This window comes from Orcinus orca, chromosome 15 (assembly GCF_937001465.1).
Source record: "Orcinus orca chromosome 15, mOrcOrc1.1, whole genome shotgun sequence".
Classification (NCBI taxonomy): Eukaryota; Metazoa; Chordata; class Mammalia; order Artiodactyla; family Delphinidae; genus Orcinus; species Orcinus orca.
Genome location: NC_064573.1, coordinates 66,057,814 through 66,071,992, shown reverse-complemented (window position 1 = coordinate 66,071,992; position 14,179 = coordinate 66,057,814).

Here is a 14,179-nt window from a genome sequence, read left to right as displayed (position 1 = left end):
ATACCTGGACAGCGCTCCCCAGACTCTGCGATTTCACATTCCAGTAAAGTGTTCTCCCCAAATGAGGCACACAGTTGCCAACATTTTGCTATTTGTCAAAGAGCATTAAAGAAAAGGAAAAATAAAACATTACTTTCTGTCACCATAAAATTTAATAAGGACTAATCTCAGAATTTAGCAATTTTTGAAAATTATCTTTATAAGTAATGGTCCTAGTTTTGTCACTCATTGCAGGCCAGGGAGAACTGTATCTAAGATGGGCATTTGGCAATCTCCAGATGAATGGGAGAGAGAAAACATTTATGCATATAACTCAGAATAGCTATATTCATTGAGTATCTTTTGGTTGAAAGCCACAGAAAACTATTCTGGCTACCTTAATAAAGAAAGATTTATTGGAAGGGGATTTTATTGGAAGATTGGATTCTGGGGGTTACGTAGTAGACAGCAGGGCCAACCAACCAACCATTCCTGGCAAGGACAGAAAACTTCAAGAACAGATGGAATCAGAGTCCTCTCTCTGCTCTTCACCAAGTGAGGACAGTGAGAAAGTAGCTGTCTACAGCCCAGGAAGTGGGCCCTCACCAAAACTTGACAAGGCTGGCACCCTGATCTCAAATTTCCCAGTCTCCAAAATTGTGAGAAATAAATCTGTTGTTTACACACACACAAAAAAAAACCCAAAATAAAAACAAACAAAAGAACAAAACAGATGGAATCAGCTCTCTCTCTCCTTCTCTCCTTCTTGCTGCATTTGCTATCTTCTCTCTAGTTGCAGACAGGGTTCCTCCATGTGTCAGAGAACACAATGGCTAACAGCTTCCACATTCATATCTCATGGCTCCAGCAACCAGAGACAGACCAATTAACTTCTCAGTTTCAGTGGGGGGAACCTGGAAGGTGTCTGATTGGCCCAACAGAGTCAGATGTCTACCTCTGGACCAATCAACTGTGGCTTGGGGCGGGGGGGTCTGTAACAACATGGCAGCTCCTGTGAGAACATCATGGGTGGAGTCAGGAGCAGGAGGAAAAAGAGCTGGGCGGATAGGCTGGGTGGATGATACCATAGATGTCCACCATGGAGGTGATAAATGCCCTAACAGAGGTGCAAATAAGGTGTCGTGGGAGTTCAGGGGAGGAAGGCACAACTTCTAGCTGTAGGGATCAAGTAGAGCTTCTTGGAAGAGGTGTCATTTGAGCTAAGAATAATCTGGAATATACAGAGATTCAAAATGTTATCTCAAATTAGAAGAGAAAAGTGAGCACTGGTAGAGGTGTCATCCAAAGGAGCTATATATTAATGCCTTACTTTGTCAAGGTTTTTAGAGGTTATCTAATTTAAAAAAATTTTTTAAGTTATTTACAGTTATTACAAAACATTGGCTATATTCTCCCTGTTGTACAGTATATCCTTGAGCCTATCTTACACCCAATAGTTTGTACTTCCCACTCCCCCAACCTTATAATGTCCCCCACAACTGGTAACCACTAGTTTGTTCTCTATGTCAGTGAGTCTGCTTCTTTTTTGTAATATTCACTAGTTTGTTGTATTTTTTAGATTCCACATATAAGTGATGTCATACAGTATTTATCTTTCTCTGCCCGACTTATTTCACTTAGTGTATTGCCTTCCAAGTCCATCCATATTGCTGCAAATGGCAAAATTTTGTTCCTTTTTATGAATGAATAGTATTCCATTATGTGTATATATATATATATATATATATATATATATATATATATATACACCACATCTTTATCCATTCATCTGTTGATGGACACAGGTTCCTTCCATATTTTGGCAATTGTAAATAACGCTGCTATAAAAAAAATAATAATGCTGCTATGAACATTGGGGTGCATGTATAGTTTTATAAATTTAGAATTCATATATAAAATTTACCTTATAGTTTATTCTTTTTTATTTTGAAATAATTTGACTTACAGAAAAGTTGCAAAAAATAGTTCAGAGAGCTCTCCTAAACTCTTCACCTCCTATATCCCTCACCTAGCTTCCCCTAATATTAACATCTTACCTAATCTTGGTACAGTTATCAAAGCCAGGAAGTCAACACTAATACAGTGCTATTAACTAACCTACAGACTTATTTGAATTTTGCCAGTTTTCCTTGCAATCAAATCCAGCATCCCACTTTGTATTTAGTTGTTATGTCTTCTTAGCCTCCTCCAATCTGTGACAGTTCCTCAGTCTCTCTTATCTCTTATAACCTTGACACTGAAGAGTACTGGTCAGTCATTTTACAGTATATCCCTCAATTTGGATGTCTCGTGGTTTTCACTTGATCAGATCGAGATTATGCATTTTTGGCAAGAATAGCACAGAAGTAATTTTGTGCCCTTCTTAGTACAGCATACAAGGGCTTCATCTTGTCAGCGTGATTTATTACTAGTGAAGTTAACATTGATCACCTGGTTTAAGGAGGTGCCTGCCAAGTTTCTCTTGTAAAGGGTTCCTTTATAATTAGTAAGTATCTTGTGGGGAGATACTTAAGACTACGCAAAAATGTAAACTTCTCATCATTTACAGTTCTTTTTAAAGGTGCTATGCAATGCACACTTTCTACTTTTATTCAACAAACATCAACTATTCACCCACTATGAACCAAGCACTGGTCTAAGATGCATGGCTCAGTTTTGTGTAGCTTGATGACCTTGCAGGACCTTAGGATCCTCATCTATGAATTGGGTATAATTAAATTTTACCACTCAGGGCTTCTGAGGATAGAGGAGGACCATGTTTATGAAAGTGTTCTGTAAAGCTAACTGGGATTGTTCATTCTCTGTCCAAGGCACTCAGCTCTGTCCTCACCTCCACCTATTACCAGTCTCCATTTCTGTTCTGCCTGCATCCATACCCAAAGGCTTCTGTCTGTCCTCACTGGCCAGACTCCCTCATCCTATTTACCAAGCCTTACTTATGATGTCACTTAATAAGTTTTGGAGACACAAGGTGAGCCTTGTAGAGACTGACAGTTTCCTTCTGGAGCATCTGAACGCAATTTTGGGAGCTGCCTCGAGATGCCGTGTGATGCCTGGGACCTGTGGGTGGCAGGCGGGAGATCCTTTCTCCAATGGGACAAATAGTGGGAGAAGTAGGAATTGCCTTCTTCCAATAATGCTTTGGCCCTAAAAGGGAAACTCTTGAGCTCCAGGGAGTACTGAATAAGCCTGCATGGATACTTGTGTCTTGCTGAGAGATCTACATAGGCACACTTTATTTTTTTTATCATTATTTATTTATTTATTTGGCTGCCCTGGGTCTCAGTTGCCGCACACGGGATCTTTAGTTGCGACATGCGGGATCTAATTCCCTGACCAGGAATCAAACGCAGGCCCCCTGCATTGGGAGCACCGAGTCTTAACCACTGGACCACCAGGGAATCCCAGCATAGGCACACTTTAAATGAAAAACTTCATAATGTGAGAGGATGAGCTCACCCACGATCCAACCTCCTAACCCAACAGCACCTTAATTTGAGAACAGGATTTTAACAAACCAAGAGGGAGGTACAAGTTAAGTAGCAACACTCCTTGGGTTGCACTTAACCCTTTTTAAAGGCAGGAAACTTTTATGCTTGACTGGTGGTTTTTTTTTGTTTGTTTACATCCTTTGTACAAGATCATTAGGAAGATCAAATAGGATAAGAGGTGAAGGTGCTTTGGAACTTCTACTGCGGAGAGTCAATATGGCTGTTCCCATTCTGTGCCCTGAGGGCAGCTTTTTAGGAACTGCTTGCCAGGATCAGAGCAGGCAGATTGAAAGTCCCAGCTGCAACATCAGCCCAAGCCATCCTCTGCCTTCCTTCAGCCAAGAAGATGAGCCCTTCAAAATAGTGTCCCCTAAGTAGGAATCCAGCAGCATACAGGGCATTCCCTCCAGGGTCCCGAGTAGTTTCCTCCTTGGCAAATCACAGGCCTGGGTTCCCCAGGACCATCTCCCACCTGAGGAGCAGGCTGCTGTGGGCTGGACTCCCGCCCAGCTAGCACCCAAGCAAGAATCGTTAACAGCAGCTCAAGATTGCCGATTTTACTGCCCTCTCCCCAGTGGACCCTGGGGAACAACCATCCCCTGGAGACCACCAAGGCAGCAGCTCTCCTAGGAACCTTCAGGTTTAAGAGACACCGTCCCACCATTACCCAGTTGATTCCTGTGGCCATGCACCCAAACTATAATGTACACATGAATCCCCTGAGAATCTTGTTAAAATACAGATCCTGATGCAGTAGGTCTGGGGCAAGGCCTGAGACTCTGCATTTCCAACAAGCTCCTAGAAGATGCCAGAGCTGCTCCACAGACCACACTTTGAATGCAAAGCTCCAGACCACAGGATGATCAGAAGGGTCTGGAAACCAGAACACAATGTTGAGTAAACAGAAACAACATGAGTTGTTGGGTCCCCTCTTTCTACCTTGAAATTTTTATAATCTTGATACCCCTTCTGATGGCCTCCCAATAAAGTCCCCATTTAACTCAGGTTACTCTAGGAGGTTTCTGGTATTTGCAAACAAAAGAACCTTTCCTAATATCCAAAGGTAAATCCCCCAAGTAGGAAAGGGTGACTCTTCCTCATCCCATCACTTATTTTACAGGCCAGTTCTTCCAGACCCACCACCAGAGCCTGGCTAGACCCACCTGCTTCTTAAAGGGACCAAGTCCCCTTTTGGGGGGCTTCTGATCATTTAAATCTCCTTCAACAACACAGAAGAGGTTTTCCAAACATTACCCCGGGGATTCCTCATTGCCCTCTCTCAATATTTTCCCAGAGACCTGAGGCTCCTTTGTGGGCTTCAGTCCCTTGATTGCCTCCCAGCCCTTAAGCTGTCTTGTGCATTAATTAGCTGGTGACTAATTGCTACCTAATTGCCAACCGGCTCCCACCCACACCTGCATCAAGGAGTCATGGGTATCCGCCAGGGAAAGGTCTTTTGTGAGTCCAGTGGTTCACTTTTCCACAAATGTGGGCTGAACTTCTTCTGTGGTACCAGGTCACATTCGCAGCCCTGGGGACTCGGTGGTGAGCAAGACAGACTTGGTCCTTGCCTTCAGAGCTCACATCTAGTAGGAGTCAAATAGCAACACAGGGACTTCCCTGGTGGCGTAGTGGTTAAGAATCCGCCTGCCAATGCAGGGGACACGGGTTCGAGCCCTGGTCTAGGAAGATCCCACATGCTGCGGAGCAACTAAGCCCGTGTGCCACAACTATTGAGCCTGAGTTCTAGAGCCCATGAGCCACAACTACTGAGCCCATGTGCCACAAGTACTGAAGCCCGCGTGCCTAGAGCCCGAGCTCCGAAACAAGAGAAGCCACTGCAATGAGAAGCCCGTGCACTGCAACGAAGAGTAGCCCCCACTCGGGCTTCCCTGGTGGCGTAGTGGTTAAGAATCCTCCTGCCAATGCTGGGAACACAGGTTCGAGCCCTGGTCCAGGAAGATCCCACATGATGTGGAGCAACTAAGTCCGTGTGCCACAACTACTGAGCCTGCGCTCCAGAGCCCATGAGCCACAACTCCTCCTGAAGCCTGGGCACCTAGAGCCGTGCTCTGCAACAAGAGAAGCCACCGCAATGAGAAGCCCGCGCACCGCAACGAAGAGTAGCCCCCGCTCGCCGCCAACTAGAGAAAGCCCGTGCACAGCAACAAAGACCCAGCACGGCCAAAAATAAATAACTAGAATTTTTTTAAAAAAAGAGTAGCCCCCACTTACGGCAACTAGAGAAAGCCCAAGTGCAGCAACGAAGACCCAACAATGAAGGTCCGACGCATCCAAAAATAAATAAATAAATTTATTGTTAAAAATAAAAAAAAACAAACAGCAACACATAAATTTCAGATAATAACTGCTATGATTTAACAAATAATAAAAATACAAAAGATAATACAATACAGAGTAATGCCTGGAGCTTCAGATAGGTGCGCTGGGAAGGCCTTTCTAAGGAGGTGACATTTGAGTTGAGACCTGAATGGTACTCAGGAGCCAGCCGGAGTGATGATGAAGAGAAAGAGCTGTCCAAGCAGAAAGCACGGGGAAGATCAAAGGCTGGTTGGGAGGGACCAGCTTGGCCTGAGTAACACTCACTGCATCCTTTCAGCCCCCAGGGATTCGGGAGTCAACCAGCAGGTTGGAGCTGGTTGTAAGAATTGGAGCAAAACCTTTCCTCCTTTTTTGCAGAGGCTGGGGGTGAGGCTTACTCCACATGGCCCCACCTCCAATCATCTGATTGGTCAGATTTCAGGATCCTGATTGGCCTTTGGTAGTAACTAGGGCGCTCTTTCTTCAAGGTTCGAAACTCCACAGTCTTACTTCGGACTTAGGGCGGAGCCCCTCGGAGGGTCCAGTTAGGGAGCACGCAGCTTCCCCTGGGGAATCCAGGCCCAGGGCTCTGCAGAGAAACAACAATGCAGATTGCCATATGAAATTTCTTGATTTTTAAACGTTAGTGATAAGTTGGAAAAGCTTTTTAAAAGCTGTGCAGGCCAAACACGTGCCTATAGGCAGGACCTGGCCCCTGCACACCCACACCCACCCCCCGCCGCCCGGGGCGGTGCAGAGGGGCTTGGCGAATGCCTAGTGGTAGAGGTGATGGACAGAAGGAGTCAGGAAGGACACTAACTACATCCTGGATTCTGAAATACCCTGCCCTGGAGGAGGACCTCGCTGCCACAGACACATACTGAGCACCTATTGGTGCAAGTCTCTGTGCTAGGTTGGGGGGTACAAAGCACATTGTGAGGCTGCACCCTCCTCCAGGGCAGGGGGTTGCCTACCGCAGAAGACCTGGGTTCCGGTCCTGCCTTGGCCTCCTGTAATTACCGTGAGTCCTTGGGTTAGTTCATCAGCTCTGGGATTCGGCACATAGCCTTATGTTGATAGCAGGTTAACTAAATCAGGTGAGGGCAGATTATGAAAGGCCTTGAACGTCTAGGTAGGGAGTTTGGGCCGGATCTGTTAAGGGGGTGGGAGCCACTGCAGGTTCTTGATCAGGAGAGTGATATTCCAAGTAAAATATTTTAGGAAAATGAATCAGGCCACCTGTGCAGAGAGAAGAGGGTCACATACCATCCAGGTGTGGTATAGTGAGACAGCACCTGGGTTTATGCAAATAAGATCTTACCACCCCTAGCTCAAAAGCCTTTGGTGGCTCCCTGCAGCCCTCACAGCAAAGTCCTTCCTTCTTACAATGGTCCAAGTGCAGGACCATTGTCCTGGGTGTATGACCTGTGCAATTGCACAGGGCCCCATACTTAGTTTAATGATTTACTGTCACCATCTTGAAATTCTTAAAGGGGTCTCATGTTTTTGCTTTGCATCAGGCCCCACAAATTATGTAGCCAGTCCTGCCCACAGGGACTGGCCCCTGCTGCCCTCTCCCTTCTCATTTGCACCCCGCTTCTCCCTAACCCTTCAAACTCCAGTTGCTTTAGTCTTCCATCAGTTCCTGGAGGTTGTTCCTTCCTGCCTCAGGGCATTTGCACAACCTGTTCCTTACCTGGAACACCACCCCTCATCCCAAGACCAACTCTCTGTTCAGCAAATTTCTTCTTATCCTCCAGATCTGAGCATAATTACCTCCTGAGAGATAACTTCTCTGACCTCCCAGGATTATCTCTTCAAAAACAAAAGTTTAAAAATAATTTAAAGTAGGCCCCCAGTACAAGCTCCCATAGTGCCATGTGGTTCCCACTTCAAAGAAATGACCGTAATCTGTAATGAAAACTTTATATGGCGCTCTGTTCGTTGAGTCTGTCTCCACCTCCAGACTGTGAGCGCCACGATGCTCACGAACCTGTCTGCCTGGCTTCAAAGGGAGGCTCAGAGATGGGTTAAATGGGGTGAAAGGAGGGGAAGCCATATCTCACCCATCTTGGACCTTTCCTTCAGGTTGGGCAGAAATTTTCATAATGCCCAGACCACACACCCAGTAGGGTCTGCTCTGGCCCTGGCCCTGGCCTTTCCCCAGCTGGAGCCCATTAGCTACAGACCCTCTTGCCCCGATCCCAGTGATGGGACAATCCTAGGTGGGTTGGGAAGAGGATGCATTTTACAGAGCCAAGCTTTAGTCTAAAGGAAGCAATAATGAAATAGTTTCAGACCTCTGACAGCAGAACAGCCATGGGTGTTTGGGGGCTTTGTGCTTGTAAAGGCTTGAGTAACATATCCAATTGGGGGAAATTTTCCTTCTCTTAACCAAGTAAATAAAACCATTTATACCACAAGAGGTAGGAGGAAGGGACAGAATTTGCACAAAACATAAAAATTTGTTGACCCTGGCAAGATGAGAAAGAGCATCATGCCTGCCCAGGTAGCTCACATTTATTAAGTAGGTGCCATGTACCAGGATGTGAGCTAAGCTCTTGACACACATAAGCTCCTGAATGCTCACCCTAACCCTGTGAAGTTGGAACTATTCCCCTCCTCATTTTGTGGATGAGGACACTGAAACGCAGAGAAACTGGGTAACTAGCCTAATGTCACACAGCAAGGAAACGACAGAGTTGGGATTTGCACCCAGATCTGTCCAACTCCAGATCTGTTCTGAGCCCTTCACTACCACAAAACAGCTACTCATTTGGCTTGCAGTGTGGTTTTGGCAAATTTGTCAACCTCTCTGAGCCCCATAATCTGTTTTTTTCTTTTTCTTGAACCCATGCCCCCTGCAGTAGAGCACAGTCTTTTTTTTTAAAATAAATTTATTTATTATATTTACTTATTTTTGGCTGCGTTGGGTCTTCGTTGCTGCACACAGGCTTTCTCTAGTTGTGGCGAGGCAGGGGCTACTCTTCTTTGCGGTGCGTGGACTTCTCATTGCTGTGCCTTCTCTTGTTGCAGAGCACGGGCTCTAGGGCGCACGGGCTTCAGTAGTTGCAGCACGCAGGCTCAGTAGTTGTGGCTCGCAGACTCTAGAGCGCAGGCTCAGTAGTTGTGGCATATGAGCTTAGTTGCTCCGCAGCATGTGGGATCTTCCGGGACCAGGGCTCGAACCCGTGTCCCCTGCATTGGCAGGCAGATTCTTAACCACTGTGCCACCAGTGGTTAAGAAGCCCGAAGCACGGAGTCTTAACCCCTGGACCGCCAGGGAAGTCCCAAGCCTCAGATTCTTCACCTATAAATTGCCCCTTATTTAAGCCACTCTGTGCTAGGTACTGCCTGACTCCTCACGGTGCCTGGTGAGGGAGGGAATGTGGCAGAGCCAATGATTTGTGTTCTTCAACCTGTTTCCTCTTCCTGGGCCCTACAGTTAGCAGTCATGTGACTACACTCTCGCCAGTGAAAATTACATGTCATCCCCGGGCCAAGGCAATTAAGAATGGGTGAGTCTCTTTTGATTTTTAGTCTCCCATTCCACGTGCAGAGGATTCAGGAATGGATTCCAGGGAGGACCTTGGGGAGTCACTGCCTGGAAGAGAGCTGCCTTCCAAGGCAGATGGGTTAGGAGACCCCTGACCTATATCAGACTTTGCATGAGTGAGGAATAAACTATCATTGGGTTAAGCCACTGAGATTTTTGTTTTGTTACAGCAGTTACCATTAATTGCACTGAATGAAACTGTATCAGTTATTAATTTCCATAATAATGCTGCATAAAAAATCACCCCAAAACTTAGTGCCTTAAAACAGCAACCAGCGACTTCTGTAGTGGTCCAGTGGTTAGGACTCCATGCTTCCACTGCAGGGGGCACAGGTTCGATCCCTGGTTGGGGAACTAAGATCTCGCATGCTGCACAGCGCAGCCAAAGAAACAAAACAAAAAAACCCCACAAAAAACAGCAACCATTTAGTTTGCTCATGATTTCATGGATTGGCAATTTGGTCTGGGCTCAGCTAAAGGTTCTTCTAGTCTTAATTGGCTGATTAGCACAGCCTCAGCCAGGACAGCTCATTCCTGTTCCAGTGATCTCTCATCCCGGAGCAGGATAGCTCAGGCCTGTTCACATGACAGCTGGGAGGATTCCAAGAGAATGGGCAGAGGCTACAAGACTTCTTACAGTCCAGACTCAGAACAGGCAGTGTCACCTCTGCTGTATTCTATTGGCCAAAATAGGTCATATGGCTGAGCCCAGGTTCAAGGAATGAGGAAATAGGCTCTATCTCCTGATGGGAGGAGTTCCAAAGTCACACTGCAAAGGGGCTTGCATACAGGGAAGCAAAGCACTGAAGTTATTTTGCAACCAAACTACTACAGGAGGTATTAGTGCCCCCATTTGAAACTTCCTTCCCAGGTTCAGGAAGATGAAGTGGCTAGTGAATGGAAGAATCAGGATTTAAGCAAAACCCAAAGCTCTCTTCATGCCCCAAGCTTCCCGTATGACTCCAAAAACTGGTCCTCTTTGGCCAGAAGGAACCTCCCCACTTCTGCTAGCTGAACCAGGAATCCAGCACCCTGGGCTCACAGGGAAGGGGCCCCCAAATCTGGATCTCATTCTGGCCTTTGGAAGAACAGGGCATCTTTTCAGATATTTGAGTCTAGGAAACACCTTGAACTTCAAGCCTGGAGAAGCTGTGACTGAAGTGACCTGGGGCTGGCGGAAAGGCCTTCCCCTCCTGGCCTTTACACATCAGATGGCCCTAGAGACCTACTTCACTCTGTGACCCAGGCAGAGCCCACACCCTCTCGGTGCCTCAGTATAAGGATGCAAAGTGTAAAGAGAAAAGTGCTCAGCCTCTCGACTCAGCACTGGGCTCAAATCCTGACTCACTTGCTGTCATTTCCTGGGCAAGGCCCTTGCACTCTCTGAGCCTCACATTCTCTTCTATAAAACAGGTGTGAGAGAAGAGAAGTCCCCATCTTGGGGGCTGTTGTGCGAACTGAATGAGAGAATGCACAACATAAATGCATGATGTAAATGACCTACTACCCCCAAGGTGGACTTAATAGCTGGCAGGTGGTGTTAGCATCATGTCAACCAAACCCCCATTTTACAGAGGAGAAAACAGAAGCTCAGGCAGGTGATGTGACTTGCCAAGGCCACACAGCTAAAGAGCAGTGATGTCATCAGTGATGTACTCAGGTCTATCTGATTCCAGAAGCCAAGGTCTTACCCCCTCTAGAGTCCTAGGTTTGAGTTGCCTCTTGCAGCCATGTGACCTTGGGCAAGTCCCTTTTCTCTCTCGGTCTCATTTTTTTCATCATCTAAATAAATGATGATCTGCCTATGATGCCTTGTGCATTTTCCTCAAATGGGAAAATACATGGAAAGTGCTTAGCACAGTCCCTAGGACAGACTTGTGTGCTCAGCAATGAGAGGCTGCTATAACAGTCAGGGGTAAGTTGCTTAACTCTCTGTGTCTCGGTTTCTCTATCTGTCAAATAGAGCTAATGACGGACTTATCTCATTGGGTTGTTGTGAGGAATAAATGAGTTACTGTGGGCTAACCTCAGCACAATGCCTGGCACATGTATGCACGTCATAAGCACTTGCTATTATTTTAAAAGTTCAGAAACCTGTTCCAAGCCAGCATGAGATGATGGGGATCCCAGCCCCCCACTGGCTGAGGCTCCAGGCACTGCCTTTGCTACCATTCAGCTATTATTAGGCCCAGCGTCCTCATCTCAAATCCAGATGGGGAGCTAGAAGGGCGGGCAGGGCTGGGCCTGGCTGGCGGATGGCTGGGAACACTGCTGGGAGGCCGGTTTGGGTTTGGGCCCCACCCCGCCTGCCCTCCCTCGCCTGCAGTGGGTCCAGCCGCCACGTCTACACTTGGCTCTGAGGTCTGCACCAAACACTCCCTCCCACCGTGGCCGCCTCCTCTGGGAAGGTTCAGAGCATTTCGCGGCCTCAGCACTTTTCTGCCCACCCCGGGGAGGCCAGGCCTGCGTAGAAACTATGAATTGGACACTGCATGCCTCTGGAGTCTGCAAAGGGGTCAACCACCCTCCTGTCTAGAGGTCTTCATACCTACAGTGAGGCCTACTGGGTCCACCAAGGGGAAAGGGTCCACACAACTGGGTTCAAATCCCAGCCCTACCACCGATATGCAGTGTCAACATGGACAAGTGACGTCCCCCTGAGCCTCAGTTTCTTTATCTATAAAATGGGTATAATCTTAGCACCTACCTCACATGGCTGTGGTGATGTATAAATGAATGAATAGCACATAGTAAGGACTCAGTATGTGCTAGTTATTGTTATTTCATGCTTGAGTGTGCCAGGCCCTGAGGGGGAAACAAGGATTTGGGGAGGCTGGGGATCTGGGGTACCAAGTGGCTCCACCTCCAATTGCTGTGTGACCTGAAGCCTGTTCCTTGACCTCTCTGGAACTCAGATTACCACAAGGTGGGCATCTAGGACTCTATGATGCCACAATTCAGCTGCTGGGCTCACAAGTAGTTAAGAAATATGACAAGGCCCCATGTGGGCAGAGATCCCAAATGGCAGGGTACCATGGTTAGGAGCAAGGGTTCTGGGGAATTCCCTGGCAGTTCAGTGGTTAGGACTCCACGCTTTCACTGCTGGAGCCCAGGTTCAATCCCTGGTAGGGGAACTAAGATCCCGCAAGCCACGCCATGCAGCAAAAAAAAAAAAAAAAAAAAAAATCAAGGGTTCTGGGTTCTAATCCTGTGTGAGGTGCTGGTGTGGCTTGGCCTTGTTGAGCCTGTCTCCTCTTCTGTATAATGATGGTTCTACCTCACAACATTCAAGCTGTGAGGTTCATGATAATAACAAAACTGCCACTCATGTGTTTTTATGGTTCCAACCCACTAGGCAGCAATTATACAGGGCCGCTGCCATAAGCCTAGATTACGCCAGGCATCAGGGAACTCCCAGAAGTGATAAGTCCAGGCCGGCCCATCCAGAACCCTCTCCTTTTTCCATGAGGCTGGTCTCCTGGGGTTCATCACAACCCATTGGGCATCTCAGATCCCCTTCTCCTTCCCAGGGCTCACTTGCCTCCAAGTTTCCTACATTGAAGAGTCACTCCTTTCCCATCCTTCAGCACCTAGGGCCGGGCCCCCTTCTCCTCCAAGGCCGGAAGTTTATCTGACACTGTCGCTCAGAGAACACAGCAGCTGGATGACATCATGGAGGAGACAGCCTTGCCAAACTGGTTTGCCAAACAGATCCCCAGCCCCACTCCTGTGGCTGCTGACCTTGGGGGCCTCCAGTTCTGCCCACGAGGGAGAGGGTCACAGCCCTTGGATCCAGCCAACCCCAGCAAGAACCAGTTCTTCTCCCCCAGGGTCCCCATGCTCCAGCCTCACCTACCTGACTTTTCCCCAGCAAAGTCCTCAGAGTCCTACCTGATTTCCTTTGCTCTCATGCTGTGCCCTCTCCAGGTTGCCTTTCCCCACCCCTTCCACATGCCAAACAGCAAGTGAGGGCTTTTTCTCCACAACTTTTAGAGTCCAGATACCATCTCTCCCCCTACCCTCACCAGGCTGTGAGACCCCAACAGCAGGCCCAACTCCCATCCAGCTCTAACCCCTCTACCCCTTCCACTGCCCAGCAGGCTCTAGACCCCTCATAGGCCCAAGGTCTTGGCCTTGGCTGGCCTCACAGCCACTTGTGAGCACATCCCAAGGTGGGGTCTCCCTGAAAGTCTTGGAATTTTATGTTGTCTAGTTTGGTGGGGAGAGGGCTTAGAAAGCTCAGGCCACAACTCCCCCATCTTGCAGATGAGGAAACTGAGGCTCCAAGGGGAACAAAACTTTGCCTGGGCTGGAGCCAGGCCTAAGACCCAACACTCCTCTTGCCTCCTGACCCCAGGACTGCAGGGGTTTCTCTGCAGGACACCAGGGAGGGGGAGGGGAAGCCAGGGAGATTCAGGGATCTGGCACTGCCAGCTTGGTAAAAATATTTATTCTCAGACTGAGAGACTGGAGCAAAATATTACCCTTGGCCCCTGAGCTGCTCCAGCTACTCCCTACTCTGCCAGTCCAGGGCTGGACCTGGAGAAATCTGGACCCTTTCTGGGAGGGCCTGAAGTGAGCCAGTCCAAGCTCCTCATTTTATAAATGGACAGACTGAGGCCCAGGCCTCCCCAGTGCCCATAAGACATGTTCACCCTACTCACCTGTCACTCAGGGCCTTTCACAGATGGAAGGTCTTCCATCCCCATTTCCTGCTCCATCCACAGCCCATCTCTCCTCCTTTTCCCACTTACAAACCTCCTGGCCTTTATTCACACTGTTCCCCTGCCACTAATACTCTTTCATGTCT